Here is a 15,855-nt window from a genome sequence, read left to right as displayed (position 1 = left end):
GTCAAGAGACGATCTGTGCTGTGTCCTAGGCTACAGTTTCATCCACATACATGAGACATGAGTAGGCCCAGGCTCTGGCTATCCCCTGTGCATGAGGTTTGCTTTGACAACCTGATGCTGTAGTGCATGTGGAAAGGCTGGTACAAACAAGTCACACAAGATTGTCCCCTAAAAAGAAGTGAGCATGTTGATGACAGTTTCCCAAATCCAAGGGCTCAGATGATCTCATGAATCCAGCAGGAACTACACCCCCTTTCTCTGCCATTGAGCAGTGTGGTACACTACATAGAAAGGACTTTGGAGAAAAACAGGAAGAGAAGGAAAACCTGAAAAGACAACTTTTGCTGGCAGAAAAGGAGTAAGTAAAAATAAATAAATAAATATGTTACTAAAGCCCTCATTGACCTATTGGAGACGGTCTGAAAACCTACTGTATCTCAGGCACAGCCTCCCTTTGTTTTTGTTAGCCACAGAGTACAGTGATCTGAGATATGCAATGTGTGGTGCAGACTGCTGAACTCTGCTTCCCTTGGGCTCACATGAATTCCTGAATAACGCTTCTGTTGGTCTTCCACAGACTTGTATATCAGATGTATGAAAACGTGGAGCACAAATGGCTATGAAGTGCTTCCATCAGTGCATCTAAGGCACTCTAAGCCTTMCTCCTACGTGTATTTCTCATTATTGACCAACTTCTTTTACAGTTAAGTAAGTTAATTCTTTCTCTCCCTTAATGTTCAATCTAATTCCATTGGCTTTATGCAGTAAATATTCAATTCAAGTATCTTTTGCCACTATCAGCCTTAAACTTTGCCTTCCATAGTTTCAGGCTATTTTTTTCTAATCCCTTCATCTTTTGATATAGTGAGATTTTCTTTTCTATCATTTATATTGCTATTGCAAATGCATCAAGTTATATCACATCCATTTTACCTTCCACTCTTGTCATAATTACTTCTGTGTAAATGTGTATTTCCTCCATTTTTTAAAACCATTTCTCCTTTTTCTGAGCCACAAATAGAAAAGATGGGCAGATTTGCAGGGCCACATGGAAGGTCACTCTTTTGCAGTGCTGTGTAGAACAGTTCACTTTTATCCTTCACATGAGATACTTGCAGTTTTCTGTTACGACCTGCCTATCCTCATGCCGATGTACTGGCATACAGTATGCCAGTATGCTTGTTTTGCTGTTCCACAACTAGAAGTTTTTAAACTATAATTCTTTACTACATAGGCATGGATGCCTATTTGTAGAACAAAATCACAGAATCACAGAATGGTTAAGGTTGGAAGGGACCTCTTGAGAAAAATAACAAAATAAGTTTTATACTGACATAAATTCTGCCTTTCTTTTGCTGTGCTGCAAAGTGGTTTGCTCAGAGGCAAAATCCTGAGAACTAGGATAAGCATACCTACCATTTCAACTTAAGCAGGGACTGGATGTGTCTGGAAATAATCTTTTCTTCTGTCTTCATTCTCTTAGCTTAGAGAATACTCTAAATGTCTCATGGTGTTTATCATGATGAAGTGTACCTAATTATGAAAAGTGAAAAGATAAAACAGTTTACTATGCATGTACAGCAATATATTAAGTGGGAGAACAATTAGATAAAGCATATAGAAAAAATGACTGATTCATAAATGGGAAGAATTTGACTGATGGCTAGGTAAGAATGACTAATACATGGATGAACTAAATGGATGGACTTGAAGGACAGATAGATGAGATGAAAACAGAGATAGATGGATTGATAAATGGACTGTAGCTATGTTGAAGGGGAAGTTAAATAAAAGGACTCTTAGAGGGACAGAAAGAATAAGTTCAAGTATCCTTGTGAAACTTGTGCCAGAATGAGCCCTGTTGGGTCAGTCGAGGAATCTACCAGTTACCTAAAGTTCCTTCCTGGACAGTGGAACTGGGCTCATGCCACAGAGATGCAAAGGAAAAGAGCAGTCTTTTAACAGAGGAAATCAAAATTTAGAATTGAAAGTACAGCAATATCTTAATGAAAGTAACCCTATGAAGATAGATTATAAGGAAAAGCTTAGGGATTTGTGGAAAATTGGCCTGAGATTTCTTTTTTACTTTTTTTTTTTTTTTTTTTGGTCAGTGAAACACAGAACTTGGGCTTATTTCCCACTCTATCTGTGTTTTCCTAAATCCCTCTCACCTAGACATTTTATGAGTTATTATCTCACATTTTGGACCTTAGCAATATTGAAGCTGAATAATAAATTTGCTTTCCTTGTGCAAATGGTCCATCTGTAACAACACCAAGGGTGCAATAAGATAATATACATTGACACTCTCATGGAAAGAACAGATACTGGCATCTGTTGCTAACAGTTCCATTATCAGCACTAGGTAGCTCAAGAAGCTCAAAACATAAGTAGCTTCTCCTGTAAGGCCTTGCTTTAATTCTCCCCAGAGTGGTATCTGTTATAGGACATTTAGAGATTTGGTTCATTTCATTTTTTATGCACTTGTACAATGCTCTGAGCATGCACAAATATTTGCAAGACTTTTAGGTCACAAATCCTGAATATTTTCCACCCAAGTTAGCCACTCCTTATGACCTGTTGCCTTCACCATACAGAATCCTGCTAGCAACTCACTGTCTCACTTATGATTGAGATATGGCACAGCTCCAGCAATTCATAGTTAGAAAATGGTTCAACTCTGGTTCAGTCTGAGTACAGCTTTTCAGAAGAGATCATAGTAACACAAAGGRCTTCCACTTAGGTGATGTTTCACTATAGAAAATGCAGAAAAAAAATCTCCATCCAATGTGTGCCAGAAAACTGGCATTTTTTTATTTGGCTGTGATCAGCTCATTCCTGTGGACCATGTTGCTGAGAGTTCCCTCAGAATTTCTCCCTGCTCTGCAGGCAAGGCTCCACATCATGCCTACATCATCCACGACGCGGTGCAAAGATAGGAGTAGGCTCAGAAGTGTCCCTATTCCCACAGACACTGCATCCTGGGGGAGGTAGTCTCTTTTTTTAGATACACACGACAAACATTTGAATGACAGTTCCCCTATGTATAYATCATGGGAACATTTCTCAGTCAAAATACTTTAGATAATGATTCTTTTTCCTGCAAATCTTCCAAAGAAAGATAAATAATTTATGTTATATAGTTATTATAGTTATAATTTAGTTATATAGTTATAAAATATAATACTATATTTTATCAGAGTAATCAAAATAGGTAAGTGCAACAACAACAAGAAACACTTTGCAAATATAATGTGCATTTGGGTGATACTCGCTAAGGAAATGTATAAACATTTTTGCCAGAGTGTTTGGCAAAGTCAAGGTTTGGGTGATTTACAGGTTCTTTTCAGTTTTTGTCAAAAATATTACCAACAAAGCACTCATTTTTACCTAAAAGGCAATAGCACGTCTTCTTTGTGAGGACCCACTTTGAGCTYACAATGACAGAAAACTTATTTTTGCTTATATAAAAAGGAGCAAATAGACTTTGGAGGGTATAAATCTGTAATGGTGGAACAATATTTTTCAACTAACTTCCCTGACTTTATTCTCAGATACAGCCAGACATCATTTTTGAAGCTATGAATTCCTACATCATTTTAAAATCTGTTTGGGTCTGAGAAGAAACATAGTAGAAATGAATGGTGGTATTTCCCACTATGTATTCCCAATATGTTTTTTGAGTCATTTCCGATTAGCTTGCCGAAAACATAGTATTGCCAGCAATGCAAAGTTTTCTCTTTCATTTTTCTAAGAAATGYAACATCAATAATGACCAGATGACTTCTGATTCCCGTCTGTTTTTTCACTGCATTGGTGAGGTGCTTTGCTTTTCATGTACTTGGCAGGGTTATCTTTCTTGCAGGCTGAAGAAAAATTAATTTTGAGCAGGAAACCAAAACATCGAGTTCGCTGAGAAAAGATCCAGATAAAATGCCAAGATGATTTGTTTGTGCCACAATCTCAGTTTTTCTGGCTTTAATCACAAAGAAAGGGAGGAAAGGGGATATTTTTCATTTTTACATGTACTTAGATCACATACTAAATGTAAATTTACTAATGGTAAGGGATGTTGTAATAATTACAGTGACAACAGATACCCTGTTCTTTGCAAAGCAATTACAGCACAGCTATCAGCCCTGGCATCAGTTACTTCATTAAAAATGCCCTGTTCTTCCCTGTCTCAGAAACAAGCCCCCATCTTCTAAACCACCAGCATAATTTTTCTTCTTTGCCTCATTCCTGCCATGAATAGACTCCTTCCGCACATGGAAGAGTAGTTGGATTATCGTAGTCCCATATATCTCTTCCAGATAGCCATTTATTTCCAGTCATACTTGGTAATTCATAAGAATGCATCTGTTAACTGGGAAATGGTCCATGTACACCAAGCTCATTTCTCAGTTACAAATGAAAAGCTACTGGATATTAATTCTCACCACATAGGTTATCTTGAGCAATGTGAACTAAAGTACTTTTTGTAGCAAATTTGACATTTCCACTGTAAAACTCAAAACCAAAATATTTCTGTCTCAGAATGCTTCTTCTTTTTCCATGGAAGAGCTATGATTGAGAGGACTTGAGTCCCATAAGATCACCAGCTAGACTATTTCTCCTTAACAGTTGGGATCTCCCCTTACGGCAGAGGAAGGCTGCCCATCAACTACTGTGTTATTTATCACACTTTTAACTCAAATCTTATCTAACCTTATCCATCTTATCCTTCACTTTTTTTAATAACAGTATTTTTTTCTGTGCTGAACACACACACACACACATATATAGAACAGTACTAAAAAATCACCTAATTAAAAATCCCATTTCCCCCGATGTTTCAAAGACTACTTCTGAGGGAAACTGCATATAATTTCTAACATTTCCATCTTCCTGAAAATGTCACAGAGTGCCCAGCCGGGCTTCATCAGAATATCACTTTGAGCTGAATGCCATCAAACGGATTGCTGAGGTTGGCAGAAGCAATAGTGGCACCTGGTCAACCTCCCATTCTAAAAAAAATGAACAAGTACTGGAATAATTATGCTTTATTGTACCTGCTAATTTCTCCTGGAAAATGYCTTAATAAATTGATTGCATGTTTCAAGCAAACTCATAATGAGAGGATTATTTACAAAGGCCACACAGAAGCTGTTATTAAGAAGCAATCAGAGGGAGAGAGGAACAATGGCAGGAGGGCTCGGTGGGGAAACCATAATGGTGCGGGTTTAAGATTCAGTTTGCATTATCTTGCTGACATTTTAATTAAAATGTATTTCTCTCATTTCATTACTGTCTCGCACTTTGTCTGAGTTAACTTTCACACTTAGTTAAGGAGGAAGTCATTTTCCTTACAAGTCAAGATGAGGCTGTGCCAATCTCTCTGCATTCATTCCTTAGACTTGAGCCTGGAAAATCTTATTTTGCAGATATTGATTCTGCACACACGGAATCTGAGAGTTCCCAAGGTGGGGCTGGGGAGGAAGGGTTGCAAGCAGYAATGTCCAAAAAATCAGTAAGGCTATGGCGTGTCAAATCTATCCTGAAATTCTGCAATTAGTGGAAGTTGTAGTCAGGATTCTGCACAAACAAAGCTGAGCCCATTCACTGATTTAAGATGTTGACAGGATGGAGAACCAACAAAGATTTTTAGCCTGATCGTATTTTAAATTCTGTAATTTTCTAATGGGAATAGAAATAACCTTCACTCTAAATAAAAGTGATATATTATGCCAAATTTTCTCCATTTGTCCTCCCCCAATTAGCAAATAGGTTTGAAAAGCAAACAAAAAATTAGGGCGATGGAGGATTTGAGGTGTGAAAAAGGAATAAAAAAGCTAAAGATATATAATTTGTTATAATTAATTAGCAAATGTTTGCACAACCCCAGTAAACTCAAGCACTACATAATTGCTTTAGTGATGGGGAAGGAATATAAGTGATTAATGAGGCTGGGTGTCGGACAGTAGCACCAGCATCTAAAAGATGAAAAATCGAAGGAGGGAGAAGTATACAGGATATGAGTAATGTTACTAGAAGAAAAACARCAGAAGGGCTGGAGCCTCAACCCTGCACTGATGCCAGACAGGCTCGAAGCCACTTCCTTGGGCAGTGCTCTGACTTCTTTCCTCTGCATTAATACAAGCAGATCAGCAGGGGAGATGCTGACTGATAGCTAAATGTAAAATCAACATAAAGGATTTCCTGATTTTTTCTCAATTAGTATTCATAAGACCTACTAAAGAAAAATACTGCAAAACTCTCTTGCTTTTGATTGGGAAAAGGTCCATGAAAAAAAAAGGCTTTTTTTTTTTTTTTTTTTTTTTTTTTTGAGAAGAGCCAGAATGTTTTAATGGGATAATGATGCTTCAATATCCTATGGGAGCTGTTGGTTAGTTTTCCTGTTCTGTTTTGGTCCGTGCATGAGCCTTACGGAACAGATGCCAGTACTGACAGGGGACCAGGGAAAGGAATTGTCATTTTTCTCCAAGGAAGGAAAATGCAGCATGCTATAGGAAAGATGCAGTCAGTCACTGTCCTCACTCAGAATCACAGAATCACAGAATGATTAAGGTTGGAAGGGACCTATAGAGATCATCCAGTGCAATCTCCCTGCTCAAGCAGGGACACCCAGAGCTTGTGGCACAGGGTGGCATCCAGATGGGTCTGGAAGACCTCCAGAGGAGGAAAATCCACAACCTCTCTGGGCATCCTGTGGGTCTCTCAATGCTGAGRGGGACCATGAAATCCACCAACACTCTGAGATATTTAAACTTTCCTGTACAGAGTTGGCCCAGCTGTGTAATGATGTCACCCAACATAAATATTGAGGTGATATTATGAGAATCTTTGAAAAGAGTTGAGGTATTAGCATTCCCTCTATTTCCAAAACAGATTTGTGTGACCACCAAAACTCTTCTCAGGCAAGAGCTTTTTTGCTTGTCCTCTTCAAAGCTGGTATCATAGTGTTTGAGGTCCTAAAAAAAAGAGACGATGAAATCTCTAAAGTGAAGGGAAAAGAGTTACTATTGCTGTTGATAATAAATCCATTCAATATAAACTTATCTTGTGTAGCATCCTTCAAGCTAATTGTTTTCTAAAATGGTTCAGGATTRAAAATTGAAAGACAGCAGTGAATATGCTATATAGAATATATTAAGCCAGGCTATAAAGATAAAAAGAAAAATTAACACAGCTTTTACTTATGAGTCTAACAACAGACATGGAAGAAAATGAAAAGAGAGACACAAGGATGATAATGCACATCCACAGCAGGGACTCAAAAGACGATGAAGACTCAGTGTAGTATAGAGAGACAGAACCTTCTAAATAACAAGTACTGCAGAGAAGAAAGGCACTTTGAGAACATGGACAGAAATCATGGTAAAAATAAAGACCAGGGAGAAGACCAGGAGGAAGGCTGCAACCGGTCCTTGGAAAACAGTTTTGTACTATGATTATCTTCAATGCCAGATCTAAATTAAGACAGCAAATCTGTGATGTTCTCAGTGATKCAGTAGGATCAAATCCATCTGTCGGCTTTTAGCAACTGTTTGACAGACTCCTAGTGGACAAAGTAGGCAGAGGTTTGAGTCTTGACAAGAAACTCAAACCAGAGACTAAACCGARTGAGCTGACCAACTCTGGCTTTGATACAGCTTTTCCCTCCAGTAAACCTCTGAGCATATTTCCTTGCTACTTTCCTGGGTTTCTTTCTTTTTTGTTCTTTAAAGTGAAAACAAATTTTCCTCCTGGGCAAATGTCACTCCCACTTGTCTGTGTTCCCTTTTCACCAGGAGCAAATTTTCCACCAACCTGTAAATCCTCAGAGGAGCTGTATGTGAAAAACCTTCTACCTGGCAGTGCTTTTATAAAATGCACAGGCTTCTGGCAACAAATACCAGGAAATGATCATCATCGTTACACTGCTTAGTTTTATGGTATAACTACTGATGTACTGATTCAGGAAAAATGCCTTCAGCATATAGAGCTCTCCGTGCTGAGACACTCTTTGATTTACAGAAAGGCTGACTTTACCAGGGCTCTGCATTACTGTGCAATAAGATCTAACCTCCACTCAGATTAGAATCTGTCTGTCTACTTCTTTACTGCAGTATCTAGGCATTTTTTATCATATAAAATATGTAGCTATTTTTCAAATAAACATGACCTCCAGCACTTCTTACACAATACTGTAATCCTATCAACAACTGTGTAACATCCCCTCTCCCATGAAAATGGGATAAAACAGTGTATTAAGGCAAATCATTCTAAGGCCAAACCACTGCCTGACACTTCAAATGAAAATCTATTTAGTGGCCAGTACAGCTGGCTGAGCACTGATACAATATACTGGTCATGGAAAATACTACTTTGATTACTGGAGAGCTTCATCCCAGACCAGAAATTCCCAGATGATATCAGTAACAGTGGAAAAGTAATGAAACAGTCCACACTGGAGCTGAAAAAAAAAAAAAATGTCTATCTGGGGTCAGAGCCTTCTACCAGAAATAGGAGGTCTCAGCTGGTTTCTAAGCACCAAATAGGAAATATCCTGACTGATACCTACTTAACAAAAGGTAAATGAAGAAAGGAGGTCATTAAATAGATTAAAAAATGCAAGTATTCTCCTCTCCCTGTGCAACATAGGTTTTCTTCACAAGGAATGGCAGAAATAMAATACTTCATTTTTTGGGGTAATATGAACATTTTGAAATTTCATCGGAAATTGCAATTCCCCTCAAAATGGTCACATATAATATCTCCCTACCACTCTATCACCTTCCAACACTGTCTTTTCACTAGAATTCAGAAAGCTTTGGATGAAGATGATATATTTTATTTCAAAGTATTTGATTTTCTCCATGTTAATCATGGAACAGTGAGTACTTAAAAGGTATGTAAGATGACCATGAAAAACCTGAAAATACTGCTCCAGTCTCCAACCCTTGACAGCTTTATATGGCTGCAGAATATTCAGATAAATGTAAAATGGTTAGAAATTTTTTACATAAAGATTCAGGAAACATGGTTAAAAACYACAGTTACAGGCCTAAATGAGCACAGAGGATATACAAAGGAAATTTTGGATTTTGAAATGTTCAAGCAACCAATAACTTTGTTTAAGCTGCTAAATAGCTGCAGTGTCAAAGCATCCCAACAGTGATGGTTGCCCATACAAAGCTGTCATTGCACCATTTAGGAGCAGTTTTGTTGTGTTTTTTTATTCTCTTTCCATTTACCCATTTTAATAGTCACTCTTTAAGGGACACCTGCAACTTCTCTCTTTTATGATAATGCACGCGAATGTGTGGTTTGGAGAGGTATTTATGTAATATTTCCATTAACAAGCTGTAATTAAACCATCTAATTAAAAAAGCAGTAATCCATTTAGCTGTTTTTTATATTTTTAAGTAAAGCCTAACAGGACTGTTATTAAATTCCTGTGTTAGATGAACATTATGGCTTTTCATAGGGCCCTTAATTACTCAACCTTTTTTTTCCCCAAATTTTAAATAAATTAAATTAAAAACATATTTTTTTTTCTGAAAAAAAAAAAAAAAAGGACTGGTGTGAAACAGCTGTTCCCAAATACCCACTAATATAGCAGAGATTATTTTTAATGGGTGGTTCACTTCAGCCTGAGCAAAAGCTGATTAGTGGTGTAAAATATAATAACTAAAATCTTGAATTTATTAGACACACAGAAACATATTTGTACTTTTTAATCCCCAAAGGTGTGTCTACAGTTAAAGTAAAGGAACAGCCCTTCCAGACCACAGCACTGATCCCCCCAGTCCAGTGCTTTGCTCTCAACAGGGACAGTTACCTTGTCTGTTCCCCTTGTGTTTCTTCAGTATTCACTGTTGTTAGATGGAGATGTTAGACAGTACATCCCTGCCAGTTCCCTTTAGTATCTAATTACAGGGCTGTTGTCCATAAATTTGTCCAATCCCATTCTGAGTCTGCTGATACTCTGCCTCTGCAGCCTGCTGGGCCAACAGCTTCCAGAAGTTCACTACCCACTGTGTGAGACATACTTTCCTTAATTGGTTTTAAACTCTTCTCCTTATTACCTTAGTCGAGTGTTCCTTAGTTCTAGCACTGAAGGATTTAGTAAATGACAATCTTGCATTTACCTTATTGTCACATAACCCTATTAGAAATGTTCATTTTATTTTGCCTCTGAATTCAAATTCTTTTGTGAACAAATCATAGAATCATAGAATGCCRAAGGTTGGAAGGGACCTCAGAGGTCATCGAGTCCAACCCCCCTGCTCACGCAGGGTCACCTAGAGCACGTGGTCTTTTAAGATTTGCCAGGGAACTTGGAGCTAATATTGATATCCATTAAAGAAAGAATTTAGTGCAAGAAATTCATATTTAATTTCAAGCATTTTCATTAGTGCTGATAGCAATGCCTCAGCCAATGATTGTGAAATTCCTCCCATTAAAAGTACTTCTTTAGAAGATACTCTGTCTTCAGTGACCAATTTCACTCCCTAAACATGATCATTCTCATCAACATTCCCCAGGCTGCTCATCTGCCCTCACTTTCATTCACTTTCACTAAGACAAAATATTCTGAGGACAAAAGTCAATGAGCAAAATGAGGTGATCATTCCAAGAATGGCATTATGAATTTTGCTCAAGCTAAAAAGAAAACATAAACGTGCACTCCACTGAGATACTTTGGTGCGTGAATTAGTACCTCACTGGAAAAGGTTCGGCCTGGATAAATCTCCCAGGCTGGACATGCTCAATCCTAACATTTTGAAGTTGCAAGTCAAATTTGTGCAGACTGTTTAACTCCTTGCATGACTGAGTGGCTCCTCATCTCCATCACTAAAGGACCAGGACTCGGTCCTATGGGGGTTGGGGGGGAATTTTTTGGCTGCTGCAGGGCACAATATCAGGGCAGACACAGGGGCTGAGAGCAACTTGTCCCTCCTGCGTTGGCCATTGCTGCCCCCACCGCTTGCACATGGGCAGCATGTGGGAGAAGCAGGGAACAGCTCTAAAGTTCTAAAAAGAAAGAAATTATAGAAGTGCAACACAACTCCATAGTTCAGGTACGCTAGTAGACCTGTCTCAGTTTGGACTCACATCTTTGTTCTTGTCAGGGTTTGCCACACTGCCAAGCTGAAAAACAATAAATGAATTATGCCAAAGGGTGGTGGTGTTCAGCTTGAACACAGAGCAACGAAATGTGAAATGAATTTCTGTATACTTAATCTTAGCCAAATGAGKCTGTCAGATGTTTGCTTCTTCCACTTGCCTCAGCACTTTAGGAGGAAAATGTTCCAAGTGTAAAACACAAGGAAGTGAAACGAAAAAATATGAATGTAAATATTTATCATTTTCTATCTCATTAACATTCCTGGCTTTAGGGCCAGAATGTGCTGCTTGTGTCTTCTCCATTTCCTGCAGTCACCTAACTCACCTCGTTCTTCTAACAGGCAGCAGGGAGTCTCCAGCACTCAAGGGAAGTAGGAGATGGTGCAAGGGCTGCTCTGTGACACGAACCCAGGCTTTCAGAGGCTGCTGCAGATGCCTCACTGCAGCAGGAAGAAGGGATGCACAGGAAATCACCAGGTCCCAAGGCATGTCAGGCCAACTTAGCAAGGGTCTGGAAGTGCCTCATGCTTTTGAAGGAATCTTAACTGGTCAAGATAGACTAAATGATGTAATACATGCTCCTGGACCTAAGTTTTTTTTGTTGTTGTTGTTGTTTTTTTTTTTTTTTTTTTTTTTTTTTTTTTTTTTTTTTTTTTTTGTGAGAGAGAACAAGTTTATTCTTTTTTCCTGGAAAATGATAGGCCTCAGAAAGTCTGATTTAGGCTAAAAATTCCCAACACAAGAACATCAATTTGTCTGAAAGTTGCTAGATAGCTCAAGACCAAGTGAATATGTTATGTGCTCATGTCAGGTGTGGGCTCATACAGCTCACATACTTAAAAACTCTCTCAGAAAGTGCTTGCAGAAGAAGCTCCCTGTTATGTTACTGGGCTTGTCCAACTCCCAGTATGAGAAGCACATGTTCAGTGTAGTGTTACTTCTTCTAGCACTACTGGAAGGATCTTAAAAGATAATGGTCTACTTCTCACCTTGTTATGGACTCACACTGCTGACTTCAATTAAGTTACCGTGATTTGAACTGATGTGAGGTCAGAACCACTTTCCTACGAGGTCATTAATATACAGTACAATGAAAGAGATGGAGGTTAAAAAATTTTCTAACAATAAAAACACCATTCAGGGACATACTGTCTAAGAAAGATGTGGAGTCTCCATCACTGGAGACTTTTAAGCATGGATTAGACATGCATTTGCCAGGAATAAATTAGATATGTGAGATCCTACATTGGAACTGAAGGAGAAACTATATACCTTCCTGAAGCCCTTTCCAGATACATATTTTCTGTGATTAGCCAGTTCATTTCAACCATACTTAACAAATTTAGATACAAATGTTGGCAGCAAGTCGAGTGTCATATCTGACATTTAAAATTTGATTTATTACACTCATAGGATGCTTTGCTCTCTCTAATTCTTTCTGCATTTTTTCCTGGACCTAGATCTCGCAGACATGTAGTGATCTGATTAATTCAATTCCTCCGAGATCCCCAGGGAATTATCATTTTAAGATCCAGCAGCACAACATTTGACTTAGTCCAAGAAAGTTCCTTTTCTTCATTACTAAGCAGGGAAAATCTGTCAGCAGAGTCTCATATCAAAGGCAATATGAAAGGGGAAAATGCCTGTGCAGCCAGCTAGTTCTTTCCAAACCTTATTCATACAATCTGCATGTGCTTGGGGGAAAGGGAAAGGACAAGGAAGAAAGTTTTAGGTTAGAATTGAAAGTTGCATTAATCTGGAAGAAGGATGAGCAATAATGAAGCTTTTTGCCCTTCCAGGCAAAATCGGAAAACCTCAGAAGGAGGAGATGAGTTTGGAAATGCTTATCATATCACTACAGTTCTGAATAAGGATCCTTTCATTTCAAATATAATGGCACTAAAACATCGGGAAACAGGAAATGATACAGTTGAGTACAGAAGGTGAAATGCAGTTGTCATGTTGTGCACAAAAAAGTGCCATGCAAAATGTGAAAAGGTATGAGGAGTGAGGAACGAAGAGTAGAGCAGTGAAGAAGCTACAACAGGAGTAAAAACTCAGCAGTTCTGAGGGAAAAGACTTGTTTTTGAGGTTTTCTTTTTCTAACTCATTCCTTTTTATTCCTATGTGTTGCTAGAGAAACTGTAGGTTTCTGGATTAGTAGCTCACAACGCGCAGTAAAACTGTTATATGTGGTTTCTGACCATTACCTTAGAATATAGAATTATTTTTAAAGACATATTTTAAGCTAGTTTATTCAATGCATGAGTTGTTGTTGGCATTATCTCTTCAAAGGAAATTATACCTTGCATCTGAATTTCAGCTACTTCTTTACAAAAAGATAAAAATCAAACCAGCTCTGTTCTGTTCTGAGAAACTTTGGCCAAATCAAAATGTGTTTTGCTGCTGAAGGTTTAAGCTAACTGAAAACTCTCAACAAGAAATATGAAGCAGCAGCATTATACTACCAAGTACTGGGGAACAGCATATTCATGTATTGCATTATGTTTTTAATCCCTCTTAAAATCTTGACAGAAGGGTGCACTGAACACAACTGAAAGCTCTGCTTCCTAGGAAAGGGCGAGGGAGGAGGAAAAGCAAGAGGAAGACATGGAGTTTCCTTTCCTTAGAAGGAAAGAAGAACAAGCCTACATACTGATTCATTGTTTGAAGAGTACTGCTTTTACAAAGAATGAGATATACAACACCAGGGGGGKGTACAAAGATACAGGAACCAGAGCATCATTGTTACTTCCCCTTATTTCCCCCATAAGCTGTCACATCAGAGTTTTGCATCTGGACTCTGCTAAACTAAAAATGAATTTCTCCCTAGAATGAGGATACAGAACACATTTGAGACTAGAACCTGAAACCTAGATAGGAACTTCATTCCATCTGCACTCAGGAAGTAATAATAATCATCACAACAACAGCAAAGCTAATAAGTACATAACCATGCTGGTGCCTTTGTCTATGYGAGATCTGCATTAGTGATTGCACTCCCATTGCTTTTCTGGGATGTGGGATGCTGCAGGGATTTACAGAAGTGTCTTCATATGGTTATTTTGGAGGTGCTATATGTTTCATAAACAGATGATGTTTGGAGCAAAGAAGCTTTCAGAACAGGAAAGTTTCTTCTGCAGTGTTTGCACATGGGCCTAGCACAGTGGGTCCAAATCCCAATTAGGATTGCTTGGAGCTATCGCAGTACTGCGCAGAGTGATAAGTAGGACGCGCGAGTGACACCCACAATATTCTTCAAAGACAGCTTGATTTCAGCTCAGTTTCATTACTGTTAATGGCTGCTACCTACAGAGAACAATTTCTTACCCTTAAGCCAAGTGTTTTTCACTTAGAACATGAAAAAAAAAAAAAACAATGAAGAAAAGAGTTAAAATAAGATGTCAAAGCAAGAATATGAACCCATGTGTTTTCTATCCCTAACTGCCTCAGCTTTTCCACATAAAATGGCAGCTGCCTCTGCAGATGGAAGAAAGATAAAAATGAGAAGTCTGATAGGTAGAAAGCAGAAAATTGTATACCTTCATACCGCAGAATCACATTTTGCTGAACTCCAATACTTCCCCTATGTCCACAGAGGACTGTTTTATATTCAGTCACCCCCAGCTGCTGCAGAAAGAGTGCTGTGATTTGAACCTGGGACTTTGACATAGCTGAGAAGCATGCAGCCAATAACMCACTTGTATAATAATCTACATAGTAGGCAGCAGGAAGAGTCAGTATATTCTCTCCTATCACCAGGTCAAGGGATTCCTGCACATAATGTCATGAGACTCATTTAACTCATCTAAGTACCGAGAAATTGTATAAAAAGTCCTTTGAAAACATTCCTTGTAATCTTAGTGGAGCAAAGGGAGATAATAAAGCCTGCACCCTTATCAGGATAATACAATTAAGCAAATTTGCATTATGAATTATTTTTGAACAAGCTTCTCTCCTGACTAAGGTGGATATGAGTTGATAAGTTCATAGTTGTTTCATTCATACATCATGAGAATAACAACACAGTGAATATTGGAAAGGTGTAAATCCCTTCATTTTATGCAAGAAAATTGTCTCACGTTTTTGCAACCTGGTGGCCCAAGAGAGATGTTCTCTCCACAGCTGGCTAACACATCTACCTTAAAATGTCAATTCTTTAGAAATTCCTGTTGTCTTCAGTAAATTTTGCTTCTCAGAGGTCTTTGTCTATTTTTTCAGTGCACTGGAGTTAAAGTGTCTCATGACTTGTAAACTTTTTAAGCAGACAGGCTCACTTTTCAATAATGATGAACATTAAATGTATATCTACTGATTTTCAGTTACCAGAATTACACAGAGAGACTCTCTGGAAGTTATTTAAATGGGACTCATATAAAACTGGAACATCAGCATCTCCCTGCATAAATTTACAAGCACCAATTCCAAAAGGTTAACAGTGTGGCAGATGGATATCACAATGTGTGAACTCAGAAGAGCTGAGAATTACAAGGTTTGGTTCCAAAAGCAGTTAAAAGTTTAAGCACTTGCCTAAGCCTCTTAAGCAGGCTTTCTTGACTGGCATAAACCACCTGCTGCTTCAGTTCAAGCCAGAAATTGCCCAATAACAGTAATTAGAGGATTCCTTCCTTTCTTCCTTCCTTCCTTCCTTTCTTTCTTTCTTTCTTTCTTTCTTTCTTTCTTTCTTTCTTTCTTTCTTTCTTTCTTTCTTTCTTTCTTTCTTTCTTTCTTTCTTTCTTTCTT

Source organism: Nothoprocta perdicaria, unplaced genomic scaffold, assembly GCF_003342845.1.
Source record: "Nothoprocta perdicaria isolate Ctin4 unplaced genomic scaffold, notPer1 scaffold_139, whole genome shotgun sequence".
Lineage (NCBI taxonomy): Eukaryota > Metazoa > Chordata > Aves > Tinamiformes > Tinamidae > Nothoprocta > Nothoprocta perdicaria.
Note: the sequence above shows the minus strand (reverse complement) of the source record.